The sequence below is a fragment of the Lynx canadensis genome, chromosome A3 (genome assembly GCF_007474595.2).
Source record: "Lynx canadensis isolate LIC74 chromosome A3, mLynCan4.pri.v2, whole genome shotgun sequence".
Taxonomy (NCBI): Eukaryota; Metazoa; Chordata; class Mammalia; order Carnivora; family Felidae; genus Lynx; species Lynx canadensis.
In genome coordinates, this window is record NC_044305.1 from 23,119,392 (window position 1) to 23,139,679 (window position 20,288).

The 20,288-nt window shown below is 43.5% G+C and overlaps 1 protein-coding gene and 1 non-coding gene across 3 annotated transcripts in view; one reads left to right on the forward strand and one right to left on the reverse strand.

Moving 5' to 3' along the window:
- PHF20 (PHD finger protein 20) overlaps window positions 1-20,288 on the reverse strand; it is a 174,236-nt gene that overhangs the window by 129,146 nt on the left and 24,802 nt on the right. Inside the window, exon 1 of one of the 2 annotated variants that reach the window (XM_030309686.1) lies at window positions 19,553-19,630. The exons of the other annotated variant lie outside the window; for it this stretch is intronic. The gene's annotated coding sequence lies outside the window, so the exon portion shown is untranslated. Of the gene's footprint in view, window positions 1-19,552; window positions 19,631-20,288 lie in introns of those variants that run through there. 2 annotated transcript variants of the gene reach the window in all.
- Window positions 12,917-13,020, forward strand: LOC115511306. The gene has a single exon (XR_003967978.1). It is a non-coding gene; the product is annotated as a U6 spliceosomal RNA (small nuclear RNA).

Here is a 20,288-nt window from a genome sequence, read left to right on the forward strand (position 1 = left end):
GTAATGGGATTAAATGCTTGGGCTTGAATCCCCAGATCCATCCTTTACTAGCTAAATGAATTTGGGTAAATTACCCCTCTGAATTTGTTTCCTCTCCTTAAAAGGGGTTAGTGGTGGTAATTGTACCTATCTCCAGGCAGCAGGTGTGAGGATTAAATAAGATAATCCATGTAAGGGGCACAGGGCTGGTACAAAGTAAGGACTATAAAAGAGTTATTAGCTATTAATAATTCTTCTTTTAAAGATTTTATTTTTTTAACGTTTATTTACTTTGAGACAGAACACAGGCGTGCGAGCTGAGAAAGAAGGGAGAGAGAGGAAGAGAGAGAATCCCAACCAGGCTCCATGCTGTTAATGAAGAGCTGGATGCGGGGCTCGATCCCACAAACCATGAGATCACAACCTAAGCTGAGATAAAGAGTCCGACACCTAACCGACTTAGTCACCCAGGCACCCCAAAGATTTTATTTTTTAAGCAATCTCTCCCAATGCGGAGCTCAAATTCACAACCTCGAGATCAAGAGTTGCATGCTCCACCAACTGAGCCAGCCAGGCACCCCTAGATAATAGATAATTCTATTATCACAAAAGAGAAAATCAGGCTTAGCATAATTTGGCTAAGGTTCAGGTGCCAAGTGACAAGCCCCAGAACAAAAAGCTCAAGTCTGCTTGATTTCTAAATTAATTCTTTCACCACACAAATTCTCCTCAGGTACCCAAGGAGGCTTCCCACTAAAATACAGGAGGAGTGTGGGAATGAGGCAGTAAATGAATGAAGATGAGCAAACTATTCCCAGTGGCTGAAAAGAAAAGAAGGAAACAATTACTCTTGAGGCTGAATTGTCAGAAGGTCTTCCTTACAAATGAACTAAAAACCTGTTTCTAACTCTGACCCACTTGTTTGAGGTTTCACTCCCTGGTATCACAAAGAATAAGACTAAGGACTAACCTGACTTTTGTGTCCCATCTCCAATCTTCCTACCACTGTTCTGGGGTGGCAGCATTTGTTTTTCAATTTCACATTAAATCATTCAATAAATGATTAGTTAGTACTATCAGTAAGGCATTTGTGCTGGAAATTAGGAGTAAGAAATCCAACTCAGTCCCCGCTCCAGTCCACCCAGAAAGACAAACATAAACACTGGAAGAGATGAACAAGCTCTAACAAAGGGCAAGGGAAGTGCCACCCAACAAATCATCTGAAAGCCTCAATTTAATTTTGTTGTTGTTGTTAAGTAAGCTCTACGCCTAACATGGGGCTAGAACTCACAACCCTGAGATCGTGAATCATATGTTCTACAGACTGAGCCACCCAGGTACCCCAAAATTCCAATTTAATTTGGCAACAGGGCGCCTGGGTGGCTCAGTCAGTTAAGCATCCAACTCTTGAAACTGGCTCAGGTGATGATCTCAGGTGAGAGATCGAGCCGAGCATTGGACTCTGGGCTGACACCGCAGAGCCTGCTTGGGATTCTCTCTTTCTCTGCCCCTCCCCTACATGCGTACACTGTCTCTTTCTCTCTCTCTCTCAATAAATAAATAAACGAACATAAAAAAAAAATAATTTGACAACTACTAACAAAAAAGTCCAGACAGAAGCAGGAAATTAAAAAAAAAAAATTGCATAAGTCTTTTTTTTTTTTTTACCTCTCACATTTAGTTTCAAACACAAATTATTTTCAAAAAGGCTAAGATTCTAAGGCTTTTAACTTATCCATTCTTCAGGCCCTTAGCTTTTTCTTCCAAAAAGCTCCAGCTTCCAAGTTAAGAGTTAAAGGGAATATGTTCAATAAGGACACTGAGAAAAACTAAGAGAGAAAAAAAACCTAACGCAATCTGTATTTATATAGGATTCCATACTTTTTTAATTGTTTTAGTATTTATTTTTGAAAGAGAGAGAGACACACAGAGAGTGAGCAGGGGAGGGGCAGAGACAGAGGGAGACACAGAATCTGAAGCAGACTCCAGACTCTGAGCTGTCAGCACAGAGCCTGATGTGGGGCTCAAACTCAGGAACCATAAGTTGAGCATCCGACTGAGCCACCCAGGCGCCCCTAGGATTCCATTTTAAAGACCTTGTCAGGTCTTCAAATTACTCCTTTACATTCAAATTTCCCTACAATGGGAACCCACTGCCACAAAGGAGATAGAAAGACTTATTTCCTTAAATACAGTATTTGCAGTCAATGCTCCTGTATCAATAAAATGAAAGCTTTAATTGTGTGCCTTGTAATACTATTCACAGGGCACTTTCTCAAAATGGGGGAAAATAACTGCAGAGCATGTGACAAGGAGCTAACTTCCCATATTAACAAAGACTGCATACAAACCAGAACAAAAATGCCAAACAACTAACTTATTAAAGGAAATGCAAATCAAAATAACAATTTTTCACTTCCAAGGCAAAAAATGTAAAGGTAGGATAACTAGTATTTGCAGGGATGAGGAGAATAAAGCATGCTTATACACTGTTGGTAGAAGCATAAATTGGAAAAGCTTTTCTAAAGGCAACTTGGCACTATCTACAAAAATACATATACTTGCAACCCAGCTGTCCCACTGCCAGTAACTTACCCTACAGATATATCCCCCAAAGTCTGCCCAATTACCTGTAACGATGATTAATATAGCTTTGAAATTTCTACAGCTAGTATATCCATCAAAAGAGGCTTCATTAAGTGAATTATGGTTCATCCAGACAACAGAATATTGTACAGCCATTAAAAGGAAAAATGGCAATCTGTAGATGCTGATATGGAACCATCTGCAAGACATACTGTCAAGTAAAAAGGACATGATGTAGAGGCATGTGTATGGTACTATCCCTTTAATGTAAACAAACAGACATATGGACACAACTATTTTTTTATGTTTATTTATTTTAGACAGAGTGCAAGTGGGGGAGGAGCAGAGAGAGAGGGAGACACAGAATCTGAAACAAGCTCCAGGCTCTGAGCTGTCAGCACAGAGCCCAATGTGGGGCTCAAACTCACAAATGGTGAGATCATGACCTGAGCTGAAGTTGGACACCCAACCGAGCCACCCAGGCGTCCCTAGACACAACTATCACACATTATGTATAAAATTATTTCTTAGAAGGAACCAAGAAACTATTTAAGGACATTCCCTTAATGAGAGGAACGGAGCATGAAAATTTAACCTTTCATTTTTTATCTTACTATTTTGGTAGAATTTTCTAACCTTAAGAATGTATTTGCAAGGGTAGGGGGCCTGGGTGGCTCAGTCAGTTAAGCATCAGGACATTAGATCTCAGCTCAGGTCATGATCTCATGGTTTGTGAGATGGAGCCCAGCACTGGACTCCACACTGACAGCTTGGAACCTGCTTGGGATTCTCTCTCTGCACATCCTCTGCTGGTGTGCACATGCACGCACACTCTCTCTCAAAGTAAAAAAATGAAAAATACCTTTAAAAAATTAAGGGGCAACTGGATGGCTCAGTCAGTTAAGCATCTTTTTTTTTTTAATGTTTATTTATTTATTATGAGAAAGAACACACAGGAGAGGGGCAAATAAAGACAAAGAATCTTAAGAAGGCTCAATGCTCAGCACAGAGCCCTATGCAGGGCTCGATCCCATGAACCGAACCATGAGATCATGACCTGAGCCAAAGTCAAGAGTCAGAAGTTCAACCAACTGAGCCACCCAGGCACCCCAAGCATCCAACTCTAGATCTCAATTCAGGTCTTGATCTCAGGGTCACAAGTTCAAGCCTCACACTGGGCTCCACTCAGGGTATGGAGCCTACTAAATAAATAAATAAATAAATAAATAAATAAATAAATAAATAAAAAAAAATAAAAAGTAATTTTTTAAATGTATTTTTTGAAAGAGAAAGAAAAAGCACACATGAGAGATGGGGGGTGGGGGGAACATGAGCAGGGGAGGAACAGAGAGAGAGAAAGAGAGGGAGAGAGAGAATCCCAAGCAGGCTCTGTGCTGTCAGGACAGAGCCTGACAAGGGGTTGAATCTCACGAACCATGAGATTATGACCCAAGCTGAAATCAAGAGTTGGATGCTTAACCAACTGAGCCACCTAGGCGTCCCAAGAATTTACTTTTTTTTTTCATTGTCAACAGGGATTATCTAGTCGGTAAGATTTTAATTTTGGGTTCCTTCTTTGTTATTTCTTCATAACATTTAAATATACAAAAGTCCTTTCATTCTTATACTGTCTTACCAGACCTTCACAACTGCCATGTGATCTAGTTAAGACTACATGTGATAGTGCTGTGGCACAGACAGAAAACCGAGGTGCAGAGCAGCCAGCAGCTTCGCAGGTCCTCCAAAGCAGGAGATACCTCTTACAACAGGTAACAAGATTTTCCCAGAGATACACCAACCACTTCTCAAAGGCTATTCCTCTAGGGGCTCCTGTGTGGCTCAATCAGTTAAGCATCCGACTCCTGATTTTAGCTCAGGTCATGATCTCACAGTTCATGAGTTTGAGCCCCACAACAGGCTCTGCACTGTCACCTTGGGATTCTCTCTCTCTCTGTACCTTCCCCTGCCTGTGAACATGCTCTCTATCAAAATAAAGAAACATTTAAGGAAAAAAGAAAAAAGAAAAAGGGCCTTCCTCTCTCCTTTACCAAAGTTGTTGCTATGCTTATATTCATGCCTTTAGATACAAACACAATTTGAATACAGGCAGGAAGATCAAGTAATTGGCTGCTTTCCAGATGTTGTGTCAGAATTATCACACCATTACATAACAAGCAAGAATATTTAATTTTTCAGAAAGGCCAAAACCTAAGACTGGCCCAGCTGTGAGGAAACTGAACATCTGAACTATTGCCTAGGGCCCTCACCATGGCTGTCTTTTTACACCGCAATCTGCAAGCAAGGAACATGCTGTAAAACTGCTTATACACTTGGACTCAGTAACCTTAATGTGAAGAATACAGCCCAGGATAAAAATAAATCAATTGTGAAAATGAAAAAAAAATAGCTCTTTAGATAAAACTCTGGGGAAAGTAGATTTAGTTCACATGTTTAAGGGGCACCTGGGTGGCTCAATCAGTTGAGCGTCCGACTTTGGCTCAGGTCATGATCTCATGGTCCATGAGTTCGAGCGCCACATTGGGCTCTGTGCTGACAGCTCCGAGCCTGGAGCTGCTTTAGATTCTGTGTCTCCCTCTCTCTCTGCCTCTCCCCTGCTCATGCTCATGCTCTGTCTCTCTCTCTCTCTCTCTCTCTCTCTCTCAAAAATAAAAAAATAATCAACGTTAAAATCAAATCAACATTAAAAAACAATTTAAAAACAAGAGGTGGGGGAAGGGGCAGTGAGAGAGGGAGATCGAATCCCAAGCAAGCTCCACGCTGGCAGCATGGAACCCAACATGGGGCTCGAACTCATGAACTATGAGATCATGACCTGAGCTGAAACCATCGGGAGCTTAACCAACTGAGCCACCTAGATGCCCCTAAAAACAAGAGTATGTTTAAATAAAACCTAATGTAGGAGCGCCCAGGTGGCTCAGTCAGTTAAGCGTGGACTTTGGCTCAGGTCATGATCTCACAGCTCCTGAGTTCAAGCACCACGTGGGGCTCTGTGCTGAAAGCTCAGAACCCGGAGCCTGCTTCAGATTCAGTCTCAGTCGCTCTCTGCCCCTCCCCCACTCATGCTCTGTCTCTGTCTCTCTCTCAAATATAAATAAACATTAAAAAAAATTTTTAAATAAACCTAATGTAGTAGGACTACACTATAACCTCCATTAGGGAAAGGAAGGACTAATGCTCACAGATGCCAAATAAATGAATTAAAAAATAAAATGATGGTGATGTGAGCTAACCTTACAAAAGGATAGAAAATACCCTTAGGCAGACTGACAAGACCTACTTGAAAAACATTTATAATAACAATAGCTAATTAACTCTACATATATTAACTCATGTAATCTTTAAAACAATTGCAGAGGTAGGTGGCATTAATTCTCATTGTAAAGATGAGAAAACAGGAACAAAGTTAGGGATATCCTAGGACACCCATTTGGTAAGAGGCTGAGCCAGGATTTGAACCTTAGACCCTGCAGCTCCAGATTCTTAACCACCACATATGCTTATTTATGAGCTACATCTTTGAGTTCTCTTCACTCATCAAATGAGGTTTAATAATGGCCTCTGTCTTGGGTGCTATAAGGATTGAGAAAAGATCTGCAAAGTCTTTACTTGTCTAACTCAAAGTAGGTACTCAAAAAATGGCAGCAGAATTTTCCAAACTTAGAATACATTTACAGTTAATGTTGTACTGACAAAAGCTCTGGGTTTCATTTTGGGAGAGGTGAAAGAGTACTGCAGCCATGGTAAACGGAGGTCATGCCCTCAGCAACCCCATTATGCTCAAGAAGGAACCAAGGACTTAAAGTAATAAAGAATTAAAGTGATAGATGGGTATGGAACAAGACCTTTCAACAAGTCAGCTGAGATATAAGGGAAAATAAACCCTGGGACACTCAAGGTTCTGTCAATCACCAGAAACTGTAGAACAAGCTTTGTGATAACCCAACAGCGCTTACCACCAGGCTTGCATTCAACCTCCATTTAGTGGTGATGGTGCCTCTGAAACTTAATTCAACCCCCTTTCAATGGAGGGACACTTCAAGTGAAAGACCAGCTTAAATCTTCATGCCTCCTTCACTCAATAAATATTTACTGAATGCCTATGTGCCAGGTTCTGGAGATAGATACTGGGAAGGGAAGACTACCCCAACCCTGTTCTCTAATGGAGAAGGCAGGCAATAAACAAGTTACACAAAGAAAATAACTTCTGTCAGGATAAGCACTGTGGGGAAAAACCCAACAAAATAATGTGAACCAGTGACATGGGAGGACCACTTTAGATAAGTGTTACAAAGTACTCTGAGAAGCTGAGGTCTTAGCAGAGTTCTAAATGACCAGGAGACAACCATGAGAAGATCCAAGGGAAAATTTTCAGCAAAGGGAAGTCCTAGAGGCAAGGTGCCTCGGGTGGGAATGAGCTCCCCTCTCCTTCACATCCCTAGGAGGTGGAAACTGACTACCCTGCAGCCAACCGTGCTGTCCCATAAAAGCATAAACAGTATCAGCAGGTCCAGTGACATGGCAATCTCACAGGAGGAAGTTTCCAAGGGGACTCTTTGCCAAAGTTCTGTCTTGGAGGACAGTCAGGAGTGCTTAAGGATGGGAGCACAGTCAGGTTTCAGACTCACATTCTGACCAATCCTGGCTCCACTTATTGATGGCTGAGTTAAGATGAGAAAAATCACTGAATCTCTCTCTACTTGCCCATCTACAAAATGGAATTGATAACCCAACCCCTACCTCCTGGGGTTGTTGTGAGAAATAAGTGAGTTAATAGATGTCTAATACTGAGCACAGTAAACACTAAATATCCAGTACTAGCAATATAATGGTTGTGTAATAGTAGTACTAGCAAAAAGGACATCAGACACAAAGGATTACAGTCAATATTATCATGGAATATTAACAAAAAATATCCAATATACTAAGGAACGTAATAAGTATGTCTTTAGCCTGGGGAGATGACAAGTTGGTTGAAGTAGGGGCAAGGGCCCCTCTACCACTACCCTCATTTCCTCAAGGACACAGAAGGAAGACTGAGTCTAAAGTAAAGACCAGTTCCATTCCTCAGGCCCTTCCCCAGGTCACACTGTTAAGAGCTGAATTAACCTCTTTTATTTGAAGGAGGAAGGAAGGAAGCAAAGGACAGGGGGGAAATCAGGAAAGGTGAAAGGGAAAAAAAGAAATAAGCCAAAAATTCTCTACCCTCTTTACAGATACTAGAAATGCTTTCTCCGAAAGCCAAGCTTTTCCTTCCACAATTAAAATTCAGAGAGCAAACACAAGTTGAGTTTACTCATTGCAAATTACTGAGAATGAGCTGGTCAAATCAGTGGATCTTCCCAGAAGCAGTGTAAAGAGCCTCAAGCCCAGGACTGGCTCCAGAATATATTTGTTCAATGACCTTTGGCACCTTACTCAACCTCACTGAACTAACCATCCTACCCTCACAAGTTCCTTCTTTTTTCATCACAGTTTAAGAACGGAGACTGGCCAACATGCCAAGCTAGAAACGGAGGCATTACCCTTGCCTCCAACTCACAGTCACCACTTTGTAACACCTACTTCTAAGTCTCTTCCAATTCTGGCCCCCACCAGTTCTAATCCAATTACTACAACAGCTTTCAGTGGAGCTCAAAGCCCCTAGCCACAACCTTCCCAGATCCAAATCAATATTGTCTTATAAACTGACATCTTCCGACTGCCTATTTTATTACAGACCCTCTTCTATGTGCTGTGTATAACCATCATTCCATTTAGTGTCTTTTAGGTTTATAATGATGATGATGATGATTCTCGGTTTTTATTTTTTTTAATTTTTATTTACTTTTGAAAGAGACAGAAGGTGAGAGGTGAGGGGTATAGAAAGAGGGAGACACAAAATCTGAAGCAGGCTCCAGGCTCTGAGCTGTCAGCACAGAGACCAATGCAGGGTTTTTGAACTCAAAGACCACGAAATCATGACCTAAACCAAAGTCAGATACTCACCCGACTGGGCCACCCAGGTGCCCCAATTCTCATTTTTTAAATAAAAAAACTAAGCTGTTGGGGCATCTGGGTGACTCAATCAGTTGAGCATCTGACTCCCAATCTCGGCTCAAGCCATGACCTCACAGTTCGTGGGTTTGAACCCCACTAACAGTGCAAACAGCGTGAAGCCTGTTTGGGATTCTCTCTCTGCCCCTCCCCCACACACAGGTTCACACTCTCCCTCCCTCAAAATATATAAACTTTTTTTTAAAAAAGCTTTAAAAAACACAGGAAAGTAGGCTGAGACTCTTGATCTTGGGGTTGTGAATTCAAGTCCCATGTGGCGTGTAGAGATTACTTAAATAAATAAAACTTTTTAAAATTTTTCTTAGGGCACCTAGGTAGCAATCGGTTAAGGATCCAACTCTTTATTTCGGCTCAGGTCACGATCTCACAATTCGTGAGTTTGAACCTCAAGCAGGGCTCCATGTTGCCAGTGCAGAGCTGGCTTGGACTTCTCTTCTCTTCTCTCTGCCCCTCCCCTGCTCATGCTTTCGTGTGCTCTCTCTCTCTCTCTCAAAATAAGTAAACTTTTAAAAATAAATAAATAAAATACTGTTTTTTTCATAGGAAAGTAGGCAAGCTTAACAGAGGGGCAGTAGCACACAATGGCTAGATGTCAGAATTCTTGGGAGTGGGACAGCCTGGGTTTCGATCCCAGCTCCAACATTTTCCAGATAACTTGCACAAGTTTTCTCTCTGAGCATCCGGCTCCTCATCTGTAAAATAGGAACAGTACACTACCAACTTCATGCCTTCATACGGGTGCTGGGAAGAGAGAAATTACTCAGCACACAGCCTGGTTCTCAAAGTACTGCTCTTGCAGCCACACAGCCAGACTCCTTGTAGTTCCAACCTCCAGGACCTTTGCTCAAACAAGCTGATTCCTCTGCCCGGTCCTTCCACACCTCCTTGAAGGGCTTGCTGGGCCAGCAGCCCACTCTGGTATTCTCCCACGGCAGTCTGGCCCACTCTCGGCCACAGCACTCAACATGCTACACTGAAACTGCAAGTCTCTGAATGATCTCTCACAAGGCCCTAAACACCCTCATTGGAACCCTCAGCATTCAACAAGCAGTGTCCTTATGTGGTGGTCAGGTGCTTGTTAAATGTCAACTTCCTCACTGACACAATAGTATCAAAAACAAGAAAAAAGACAAGTATCATTCCCCTAGACGGAGGTAGGGATTCAAGACAGCCATCACTCGGAGGCTCCACGGGCAAATGTAGGAACCATTACCACTCTTTAGGGGCAGGGGGAGGAAGGCAAGGCACAGGGAATGAGGCACCTGAAGACAAGACTACAATTTTGCTCCCTGGGCCTAAGAAAAGTTATATTCAGTGACAGGAAGCTCCAGTCTATCTATAAATGTTGGTAACTGTGGAGTGGGTTAGTGTGGCTTCCTTTCAGATAAGGGAGTCTTTAAAAACATACCCAACTAAGCTGTTTTTATATAACTCCTTAATTGAGGTATCACTATATCATAAAACTTTGTTTTAATTTTTTTAATGTTTTTGTTTTTGAGAGAGAGACAAAGACAGAGCATGAGTTGGGGAGCAGCAGAGAGAGAGGGGAACACAAAATCCAAAGCAGGCTCCAAGCTCCAAGCTGTCAGCACAGAGCCTGATGCGGGGCTCAAACTCGTGAACCAGGAGATCATAACATGAGCAAAAGTTGGACGCTTAAACGGCTAAGCCACTCAGGTACCCCAAGCAAACAATGTAGATATGGAGCCATTACTCCATGGGGGATACAAAGACATTTTCCTGAATTACAACTGTTTGGCTGCGTATGGGGTTTTAAAGACAAACACATCATTGGAGCACCTGGGTGGCTCAGCTGGCTAAGTGTCAGTCTTCAGCTCAGTTCATGATCTCAAGCCCCACATCAGGCTCTGTGCTGTCAGCTCAGAGCCTGGAGCCTGCTTCAGGTTCTGTGTCTCCCTCTCTCCCTGCCCCTCCCCTGCTCATGCTGTCTGTCTCTCTCAAAAATAAATAAACACTAAAAAAAAAAAAATTTAAAGACAAACACATTATTGAACGGTCAACTAATTAACCTTATTCTTTAAATATTAACTTATATTCATGGAATATATAAACATATATATAATGTTTTTAAAAAAATTTTTAAGCAAGCTCCACACCCAATATGGGGTTCAAACTCACAACCCTGAGATCAAGAGTCACATACTCTACCAACTGAGCTAGCCAGGTGCCCCGTGGCCTTCATTAATAGCAGGAAATGGCTAACATTTACTTCACAGGCTAAATCCTTGACAAATATCTTATTCTCAACAATGCAGATTATTTGGCAGTATTATCCCATTTTATAGAAGAATAGGAGAATTAGAGCAAATAACTTGCCCATGGTCACCTAGCCAGGCAGAAGAGCTGGGCTTTGAGAGCCAGGACCTCCTCTAAGACCCCCTATACTTATACTACTTCTAAAAGTAAGACCTTTGGTGGGGCACCTGGGTAGCTCAGTCAGTTAAGCATCCAACTCCTGATTTCAACTCAGGTCATGATCTCACAGTTCATGAGCTCAAGCCCCACGTTGGACTCTGTCCTGACAGCAGAGAGCTTGCTTAGGATTCTCTCTCTCCCTCTCTCTGCCCCTACCCCACTCGTGCACACACGTGTGTGTATGTGCTTGCACTCTCTCTCAAAATAAATAAACTTAAAATAATAATAATAGTGGGGCGCCTGGGTAGCTCAGTCAGTTGAGCGACAGACTTCAGCTCAGGTCATTATCTCATGGTTCGTGGGTTTGAGCCCCGCACAGGGGTCTGTGCTGACAGCTCAGAGCCTGGAGCCTGCTTCAGATTCTGTGTCTCCCTCTCTCTGCCCCTCCCCTGCTCATGCTCTGTCTCTCTCTCGAAAAAATAAATAAATAAACATTAAAAAAAATTAATAATAATAATAATAGTAAGGCCTTTGGAAATAAAAATGAGGCCTTGGGATATCTGCATACTAATGATAGTAAGGGATTACTATTAAGATGTTTTGTGTAAAAATGAAAAAAAAATTAAGTATCTTTCCCTCTTATAGATACTACTGATATAGTTACAGATAAAATACAACTAACAAACATGAAGAGATTTTAAAAATAATTTGTGAGAAATAAAACAGAATAACAATAACATACACTCAACTCTTCACAGTTTACCAAATGTTGATAACCCTATACATTAGGTTTTCTTACTCCCATTTTTAAAGATTAGGGAATGGAAGGAAAGGGTAACATTTACTGATACCTCCAATGATCAATGTGAGGCAGTTATGATGATACTTGAGTAAGGAAACAGAGGTCCAGGGAGGTTAAGTAACTACTTATGCTGGAAGTCTGCCTCCACTGCCCATGCCATGGTGAGAAGCCCAAGAGGTTTAAGCCACATGCCCAAGTTATGTGTAGTCCCAAGATAATGGCAGGTGATAGAACTCAAACTCAGGCATTTTGCCTCCAAATCCTGGTCCTTCCCACCACATCCCATACAGCCATACAGATAGGTGTCTCTTTAACTATCTTGCCTTTCTGAATTACAGAGGTACAATTCTTATATAGATCACAACACAACCAATGTCCTACTCATCCAAGCACATTGGGGGCACCAGGGTGACTCAGTCGGTTGAGCAGCCAACTCTTAATCTCAGTTCAGGTCTTGATCTCAGGGTCGTGAGCTCAAGCCCCATGTTGGGCTCCACGATGGGCATGGAGACTACTTCAAAAAAAAAAAAAAAAAAAAGACAGGGGCGCCTGGGTGGCTCAGTTGGTTAAGCGTCCGACTTCAGTTCAGGTCACAATCTCGCAGTCCGTGAGTTCGAGCCCCACATCGGGCTCTGGGCTGATGGCTCAGAGCCTGGAGCCTGCTTCCGATTCTGTGTCTCCCTCTCTCTCTCTGCCCCTCCCCCATTCATGCTCTGTCTCTCTCTGTCTCAAAAATAAATAAACGTTAAAAAAATTTTTTTTTTCTTTAAATAAAAAATAAAAATAAAAAATAAAAAAAAAAGACATTGGACAGCATTCTCCACTCCATGGGACCAAGGGACAATCAAACAGCACAACTCAGCCATGCCCAGGAGCCTCAAGAAAGGGAAAAAGGCAGCCTGAGCTAGAAGAGTTTGGCTTCTACAACTGAGGCATGTTTGCATGGTCAGGAACAAAATCTGGGATGAAATGGCAAGGCCACCTCTTCTCTCAGTAGTACTTCAGTTCTGGGTTCCAGACTGACACCTGTTTGATATTATAATTAAAGTTTAATCAAACCTCTGGGTAGAAAAGTAAGGCATTTAAATAAGGATGTAAGAGCACTGGGATCATGCTTATACACAAAAATTGGAACAATACAGAGATTAGCATGGCCCCTGTGCAAGGATGACACTCAAATTTGTGAACTGTTCCATATTAAAAAAAAAAAAAAAAAAGAGCACTAGGATTGCAGGCAAAAAAACTTGGACTCCATTAGCCAAATGACCTTGGACAAGTTATTTAATCTCAGTTTCCACATCTACTAGATGAGGACAATAGATAAATTGTAAAGATTCAATAAGCTCCAACAGAGTGCTCAAAAAAACACTGACTATGTTTATTATTATTGTAAAATATCCCTATTTCCAAGCCAGGTTTCCACAATCTAGAAATCCCAACATCTGTCCACCTGTAGAAGCAACAAAGGTATGTCAATCCACCTTGCTGTGCACTTTTTCCATGTGGGAAAGAGACCTTTAAAAAATCAGGTCTCTATTGGGGCACCTGGGTGGCTCAATCAGGTGAGTGTCCAACTTCGGCTCAGGCCATGATCTCACAGTTCACGAGTTCGAGCCCTGCATTGGGCTCTGTTCTGACAGCTCAGAGCCTGGAGCCTGCTTCAGATTCTGTGTCTCCCTCTCCCTCTGCCCCTCCCCTGCTCGTGCTCTGTCCTTCTCTGTCTCTTAAAAAATAAAGTAAAACGTTAAAAAATTTTTTTAAAAAAATCAGGTCTCTACTAAGACGAAAAGAGCTTGAAATTGTCACCTTAGATGCCTGGGAGTCAGCCTTTAAAATCCTAGAATTATGTTCCTGACATGGGATAAGTTCTCATCAAATCAAATCTTTTTTTTTTTTTAAGTTTATTTATTTTGACACATAGTGTGAGCAAGGAAGGGGCAGAGAGAGAGAGAAAGAGAGAAAATCCCAAGCAGGCTGGCTCCGCATTGCCAGCACACAGCCCAACTTAGGGCTCAAAACCATAAGCCTCAAGATCATGACCAAAGCCAAAACCGAGAGTCAGACGCTTAACTGAGCCACCCAGGCGCCCTCATTTTTTTCTTTTTTAATGTAAGGTCTATGCCTAGTGTGGGGCTAGAATTCACGACCCCGAGGTTAAGAGTCACATGCTCTACAAACTGAGCCAGCCAGGCACCCACAAACCGTCATTTTAAATCCTTCCCCGAAGTCCATGGATCCACCACCTCCCTTTCATACAAACTGCCCTATTTATGCTCAGTGACTCACACCAGGCTCCTAAAAATTTTATGGGATTTCTGCAAGCTTGTTACTTCCATTATTTGGTCAGAGAAAGCAAAGAACAGCTGGATACCTAGCCTAAGACCTAGCAAAGCTGTCACAGCATTATAAATTGGGGTTTCAATTTTCAGTAGGTTACCCTAAGTTAAGGTTAGTCAGTTAACAACCTATAAGGGGCAATTGCTGAGAGAGATGAATAAAACAGGAACATCCTCCCTTTCTCTGAGCTTACAATCCAACCAAGGAGGCTCTAACTAAGCACACATTTTGGTTAAAGAATGTTTATCACGAAAACTGTAAACTTCCCCCCAGTAGCTCCTAAAAAGGAATGGACACTGGGGAGTTAGAGACAACCTTGAGCCCTGATTTCTAGGCAGTGTCAGCAACTGCCTTTGAAGATAATCAGGTGTTCTCAAAGAACTATTAGTTTTACTCACTGATGAAATTATTTGAAATCTAGATTACTTGTCATCCCCCTTAGCAAACTCTTGTCTGAGGTTTTATGGCTGAGTGTGTCATTAAGAAGAAAAGCACTTAGAAGTCATTTTTAAATAGTGTTTGGACTCAGGATACACTTTCAAATTACAGACAGGGAGTCTGAGCACCTTTCAAGTGCCGGAAGAAGTACCAGGTAGCTGATTCCCCACTGATATGCAAGACCTTTGGGAGAAGAGGACTAAAAGCATTACATCTCACTTTCCTCATACTCCAGCCAAAAGCAAACTGCCTGCTTCCCTTTTAAATTTCATTCTGCCTAGCCTGCTAATTAAAAGCAAAAAAGAAAGTTGGGGTGGGGAGGAGAAGAAAACACTTTTTAAATATATATCAGATAAGAAATACAAACATGGTTGTATGTAAACTACAAGACTCCCTCTTAGTGATTCAGGGACGTACCTAACGTTGAATGAACACTGAAGAACACTGAGAAGGTTAGGCAATTTTGAATGAAGTAAAGCATAGAACTGGCAGAGGACATGGAGGCAGAAGTATGCTGAAGTTGGGTGTGAGGACAAGCTGGCTGCCTAGGCTAGAAAAGAGGCAGTGGCAGGAGTGACTCGGACGAGGGAATGATTGGCAGCCTGCCCAACAGAGCACGTGAAGGAAATCAGATCTAACAACACGCTCCCACAGACACTCGGTTTCTAAGCAAGGTACTAACAAAGACTCAGAGCAGGGTAAACCTTGGAGATAATCAGCCCCTCATTTTGCAAACGGGGAAAATGAGGCCCACTAGCATTAAGTGACTTGCCTCGGGTCTCACAGTGAGTGGAAGAGCTGGGACTAGAGCCAAATCCAGATCAAATCCGTTACTGAAGAGGATCTGACATTCATGTGAGGGATGAGAGGGAGGGGGAGGCACAGGACACAAAATAGTCTAGTCATTCAGGTTTGTCCTGATTAGGGCCCAGAACAGGATCATGCTGGAAAAGGCCATGACAGATGACAGCCAGGGAAATAGGTACAGATGACTTAAGACATTTAGGGAGGAAAAACCCACTAAAACTCAGAAATAGAGATGTTGGTACAAAAACAGACAGAGCATCCCAAGCATAGAATCCCCATCAAAGAATGTCACCTTTCCACCAGCATTCCCCTTTGTGAAATTCTCATACAGAGATAAGCCAGGAGCTTCTATCCAAGGTCCAGGCACCTGCCTTTCCCAGGCCAATTTCCAGAACCTAGAAAACCAAGAAGGACTCCTTGGAAATTCCAACACCTATCAGCCTGATAACCTGGGGTATCTCAGACTTCCTTCCAACCCATAGTAGGATGACAAGTGAGGAATTAGAGACACAAGATGGCTAACTACTATATCAGCTCTGAAGTATTTATTTACTAGAAGACTTCATGTCAAGAATGATGTTGACAACTAGAGCACCTGGCTGGCTCAGTCAGTAAAGCACTCACCCCTTGATCTCAGGGTTGTATATTTGAGCCTCACGTTGGGCACAAAGTTTACTTTAAAAAAAAAAAAAAAATTAGAGGTGGCTGGGTGGCTCAGTTGGCTAATTGTCCCACTCTTGATTTTGGCTCAAGTCACAATCTCACGGTTCTCAAGATCGAGCCCCACAGACAGTGCAGAGCCTACTTGGGATTCTGTGTCTACCCCTCTCTCTGCCCCTCCCCTGCTCATTCTCTCTCTCTCAAAATAAATAAATAAACTCAAAAAAAAAAAAAAGAATTATGTTCACAATTAAGCAACAAATATTTAAGCATTTAAATTTGACAAAATACATAGAAATTCAAACTCCCAAAGAAATTTTAACCATGGTTTTAAAAGCTAAATGCTAGAATAACTGTAATTAAGTATAACTCCCTAGTCTTCAGAAGGGGACCATGGCCTTGTACAAACTTGAAGGGATGTGTCTGGATAAAGAGAAAGTGGAAAATAATACCCCAGCAAAAGGCTAACCACCACCTTTTTGTTCCCAGAGGTCATGGCTTTGTGTATAGAACCCCACTACTCCAAGTGTAGTTCAGTAACCCCAAATCCATGGCTTTGTGTATAGAACCCCACTACTCCAAATGTAGTTCAGTAACATTAGCATCACCTGGGAATTAGAAATGCAGATACTAAGGTCCCACCCTAACCTACTAGATAAAAATAAGCATGTTAGTAAGACCCTCCCCCCATAGACAATTTATGTGCACGTTCAAGTTTGAGAAGCACTGACACAGAATACTTTAAAAATGCACCGTATATAGCAGTACCAAACAAAGTACCAAACAGACATATAAAGAGACAAAATACCTGCTCACTTTCTGTAATCATATTTTATTGGGTACTGCTGAGACAGACCTCCAATGTTTTTTAATCAATTTGGTACTTACTAACGACCATATGATCTAAATGTGGCATACATTTCACTTCCTGAAATAAAACACCTTAGCTCTAGGGCCTTCATGAACATGAAATATGAAACAGCTTAGTTGTTCCGAAATACAATAATGGTTAATTTTATTCAAGTTCCAACATTGAGTTCAGAGCACTTCTCCACAAGCCCCATTAATTCCACAGGTTCCTGGGAGTATCATTAAATCCCCCAGCATCCCTAAGAAGCAGGTGCTTGGCAAACATCCAATGTCCAAATGAGATTCAGAAGGACCTGGTCCTGAAAATGCAGTACCTTCATTGCCTGACAGTGTAGCTTCTCAGGCCCAAACTCTCTCCCCCACTGAGGCCTCATACAGCTGCACACTCAAGTACTTCCCAAAAGGGAGAAAGGTCAGATGTATCATTATCCCATAAGCACTTGGGATTCCAGCTGTGGAGAAATTAATCCGGTTAGGGGTGCAGGCAGAGAAGCCCTGAATAAGATCCGGCAAGGCAGAGGGTAATACAAAAGAAAGAACCTACTGAGAGGCTTTTAAGAGACAAGAGGTCCCAGATACTTAGAGATTTTAAGGTGGGGACTGGGAACAAGGCTTGGCAGACATGTGAGAAAATGATGGGGGGAGATAAGTATCCATCCCCCACCTGCACCTCAGAGACAAGAACAAAAAGAGTGACGAAGAGATTCCTCCAAATGACCTCTTTTCTTGATAAAAGGAAGGAAGAAAGCCAAAGTAGGGAGGAAGCTTAATGAGCTGGAAGCAAGACTAGAAGAATCTCTTCAGATTTTTTTCCCAATACTGGGGAAAAAAGCAAAGAAGAAAACAGTACCCATCTAACCAGAATCTTATAGGAAGCAAACTACCTAGATAATAAAGAGTCCTGTGAACAACCAAAGAAATGCGAAGGGATTCCTTTCCAGTTTAAACCCATGCTGGGGGGTAAGGCAGTCCTGGACCTGAGGCCACACCTCCCATATGAGTAGAAAAGGGAAAACCTCTAAAGACACCAGTAAGCAGAGCGGCGTCCAAAGAGAGTTAGGATTCAGAAAAATGCAGAAAATGGGATAAGGCGAACCAAGACAGAAGAGTTTCTGTTAGTAGAAAACAGAAAGATAAAAGATAAAGTAGACACACATGCAGGCACCCTTTAGGAGGGGGAATCTTCCCCTTAGGGGAGGGGAATTCAGGAGGTGTGACTATAGGAAGTGTGCTCAGAAAAAAGGCCACAGAAGCAGAGAAAGTGCTGTGCTGAAGAAAGATACGCATTCACCAAAGGAAGAGGAAATGGGTGCCCTGACCAACAGGGAGAGCACCTAAAAGGGAAATGGGGTTCCAAAGAGGAAAGGAAACTGAGGAATGAAAATGTCTTGGATAGCAGAAAAGCTAAAAAGAACAGGAGGCATGCTCAAGAACCAAGGATCATGGCCAGGAAATGAGAGGACAGAAAAAATGTGTGCCCTCTGAGATTTAATAAGCATCAGGAAGGTGGCTGCACCCTGAGAACTATGTAACCAAAAAGGGTGGACTCTGTACATCTTGAAGGCACAGGAAATAAATACACTTTCAGAATGAAAACCAATCTCTCCAGGAAATAAGGTAGTTCAATTTGAGGAACTCATGAAAATGGGTGCAACCCCAAGAATACAGTGACTAGAAAAAGCAGTGAATTCCTTTATTTGTGCAACTGCAAATATCTATCTTTAAACTTCAGGATTTGGATCGCAGACTCTGGAAATGAGGTGCACCCCCCACTTTTGAAGGGCTGGGGAAATGAAGTGGCCCCCAAATTTAAGAAATCTTGGAAAGCATATTGCAAGATCTGGGGCCTGGAGAACGGGATTGGATTTATGGGAATATAGATATCCCCAAAACGTTGGTTATTGGACCCCAGATCTGAGACTCAATCATGGGGCAAACCCCAAAATTTGAAATGGAGTGCGTATTCAGAATTGAGGCTCGGAAAAGGGAGTGTCCTCCCAGTTTGGGGGTGGGTGCTTGGGAAATGGGGTACATCCTCAGTTTGAGGGGCTTTGGAAATTAAGATAAAACCCCAGGGCTGGAGTTTAAGAAAGGGGGTGCACCACATTTTCTAAACTATAGAGAAAGGGGACACTCCCATAGTCAGGGGCTTGAGAAAGGGGTGTGCTCCCCAGAATAGGATAAAAGAGTCAATAAAAGAAAACGCGTTCCCAAAGCACAAGGCAACAGCAGAGGCTGGTGGTGGAGCTCTCGGGGGCCACAACAGCACAGGTTCTAGCCCTAGCCCTTACCCCCCACCCCCAACACGGCCCGCTCCGCGCCCCAAGCCCGCACCCCGCGGCCCAGCCCCCTCGGGCGGCGCTGATTGGCCGCGGCCGCCGTCATTCCCTAGGGCAGCCCTGGGGATTGGGCGCCGCTCGCACGCCCGCCACGCTCTCAACAGCGGTCCCGGGGCCTCCCTCCGGGCTGGGCGAGCGGGGCCGGGACGGGAGCGAGGCCGGGCAGGGAACCCGAGCAGCGGTGGAGGCCGTCACCGCTCCCGCTAGCACCGCACGCACGGCGTGGGCCCGGCCCCACCCGGCCCCGGCCAGCCGGCTTCTCCTCGCCGCGCCGCGAGCTCACCTCACAGCCCCGCTCCGGCTGCGCCGCTCCAGGACCAACCGACAGAAGGACTCTGCGTGCTGCGCACCACGTGACCCCCGGGACGCGCCCAGCGTATCCCCCGCCCCCCACACACACGCACCATCGCCACCACCGAGTGACGCAGCGCCCCAGCTGCCCCGCCCTCGGCCCCGCCCCGCCCGATCCCCGTGGCGACGGCTCCGGCGGGACACGCCCCTGCCCTGACGCGCGGGAACCACGCTGGCGCCCGGATCCACAGCACGAAGTCCCCACTCACCCATAACCACTGAGGTTACACGAAGCCTGGGACTGGACACTATGCATCACCTGTGAATAATGTCTCCTAAATGCGTCTCGAAGCCTCCCACTTTTCTCCATCCCATTGCCAACACTGCAGTCTAAACCACCTCTCTCTTAGATAATGGTGGTCCCCTCCATCGCATTACCCTTTTCCTTTACAATCTGTTCTTCACATACGGAGGTGGAAGCTTTTCAAAACTCAAGTATAATCACAGCCATCCCCGGCTCAAAGCCCGTTGCTCACTGTTCTTCGGATTGAAATCTTAATCTTCATGGTAGCCTATCAACCAGGCTTTTCAAAGTCTGAACCTAACCTACCTGTCTCACATTTTCTCACATCCCGCTTTCCAAACGTTCTCTGCTCAAGCCAGGTTGCTTGCCGCCTCGGGGTCTTTGCACTAATACCTTCTCTACTTCGCCTCATTAACTCCTAGGA